Source organism: Curcuma longa, chromosome 21 (genome assembly GCF_044706935.1).
Source record: "Curcuma longa cultivar G26 ecotype Majalengka, Jawa Barat chromosome 21, ITB_CL_G26_1.1, whole genome shotgun sequence".
NCBI lineage: Eukaryota > Viridiplantae > Streptophyta > Magnoliopsida > Zingiberales > Zingiberaceae > Curcuma > Curcuma longa.
Genome location: NC_133881.1, coordinates 4,367,303 through 4,369,889, shown reverse-complemented (window position 1 = coordinate 4,369,889; position 2,587 = coordinate 4,367,303).

Genomic DNA, 2,587 nt, shown 5'->3' with positions numbered 1-2,587 from the left:
TTGTCAACCAAGTCCACCAGACTTGTTGGACTTTCTGCTCAGCTGTGGTCCTCGGCCCCAGAAATTTACTGCTAGGTCACAATCCTCTGTTAGGATGTATACTGAAAAGACTAGCTCTTTTGTATAAGAATATTTTATGAAATAAAGAATCATGTTTTGGTCAAATGATTGCAATAGTGTATTTTGTAATACGTCCCTTTAGTTTACATTGTAGATAACATGGTGTCTGTGAGACACAGAAGATCATGTTGTCAGCTCTTTGTAAATTATAGATTAAGGCTCACAACCAAGATGACTTTGGACAAACCATCGGGAACGGTTGTAGTGTAATTTGGTGTCAGTCTATCTTGACTATAGAATTACACTAGTACACTTTGTATGTATTGAGTAGGACCACATGAGGTTGTTCAATTTACACTGACTCATAATTGAACAAGACCTCTGTTATTATTGACTTATGCACTCTTAATCCTGATGTTGGTGCAAGATGCACTAAGATCTTGCCTAGTGTTTCGATGTTTGACAATACACCTAGGTCTGGTCAGTTTGACCAAGGGTTGATCCAAACAGGACTTGATGTTTGGATGTGTGGAAGTGAGTGAGAAAGATCTAGTCGGTTAGACTAGACAATGGAAGTCCTGGTGAGTGAAGCTGGGCAAGGGAAAGTCCTAGTTGTAGGCTAGGCAAAGGGAAGTCCTGATTTGGAGGATCAGGCAGAAGTCTTGGCAGAGTCAACGTGCACCAGGCAAAGACCTGGACTTGGTCAGGAGGACCAAGTTGCGGAAGGCTGGACTTGGTCAGGAGGATCAAGTTGCAGCACTGATCAGGAGGATCAGTTGCAGTCAAGTAAAGAATGGACTGATCAGGAGGATCAGTTGCATTCCAAGTCCTGGGGGGCAACGACAGAGCCGAGCACAAGTCCAACAAGTCTGGGTGACTTGGTTGGCACAAATTCTCCAGAATGGAGTGGGTTAGACTAACCCAGGATTTCGGGAGAAATCCGAAGTTAGACTCACAAGGTAAAACTAGTTTGGCTTGGTTGTATTCATGCTTGTTTTGCAGGAATCATAATGCAGGGTCAACTTCAAACAGCCATAACTTTTGACTCGGGACTCAGAACGAGGCAAACTCAGATGCGTTGGAAAGCCCTTTCAGAGATCTACAAAAATGGTGTTTTGAGTTTTTTCGGATTCCGGCTGGAGTCGACTCAGAATGGCACTTGAGTCGACCCAGGCAGCTGATAACGACAAGAAGGAAGGTTTTCTGCCAAATCAGCCTGGAGTCGACCCAGATTGGCTTGTGAGTCGACCCAGAGTTTGATCGTCGCTGCCGCCAACGAGACTGGAGTCGACCCAGAATCAAGTTGAGTCGACTCAGAGGAGATAAGCGAAGAGGAGATAAAGTTTATCTGCCACGTCGGCTGGAGTCGACCCAGATGGGCATCTGAGTCGACTCAGGCGGCCTATAAAAGGCCGTGAACGTGCAGAAGCAGCAAGCCAGAAACCTCCCAACTCATTCTGTGGTGCTTCCGAACGCAAAAGAGGCCAGACGCTTGCAACCGGGGAAGATCCAGGAGGAGTGCGTGGTGCGCTCGGACTTCCAGATCGGCACAAGTGTTTGGTTTTTCTTTTCTTTGTTATTAATTTCTTATTTAATTGTATTGTATTTTTGGACTGTAAGACGGGTTTCTCCGCCTCCGAACGCCGTTCGGAAAGGAGACCACTAGTGGACGGGCGCCTCCCGAATTAGGCCTTGGACGTACTAACCCTGGGGGGTTAGGAACCAAGTAAATCCGCGAGTCCCCCTGCTTTTGTTTCTAATATTCCGCTGCTTAGTTTTGATAGTTAACGAACGAATTTGAAAAAGCGATACGCGCTATTCACCCCCCCTCTAGCGCGTACACGATCCTACAATTGGTATCAGAGCCGGTGCGCTCTTGATTGGACTAACCGCCAAGGGAGCAAGACGGCAAAGATGGAGGGGGAAAAAGGTATGATTTTAAAAGTTAAATTTAAATATCATATTATTTGTTTTAAGTGCAGGGAGAGAGGGCACTACAAAAATAAGTGCCCTACTCGTAAGATTCGGACGGCACCACCGGCGGCAAAGGAGCAACCGATGCCAGGAGCCCGGAAGAACAAAGATCACATCCGATGCTTCAAGTGCCAAAAATGCGGCCACTACAAGAACCGGTGCCCGGAGAGGAAGACGGAGAAAAAGTCAGAATTGGGGGAAGCGATTCCGGTAAGTCAGTTAAATTACGAAAATGCCCCTAGGTTGCATGCCCATGCTAGATCTATTTTTTCTGCAAACTTAGATAATTTTTCTGTAAATTTAGAAAAAGTAGAAAAAGTTTTGAACAATTTAAAAATTTAGATAAAAATAAAAATTTAGATAATCTAGAAAATTTAAATTTAAATAAGATAAATTCAAACTTGAGTAAATCAAATTTGAAATAAATTAGAAAATTTAAAATTTAGATTTAAATAATTTGACTAAATCAAATTTGAATAATTCAAATTTGAAAAAGTCAAATTTAAAAATATTAGATAATAATTTAAATAAATTAAATTTGAACAATTCTAAA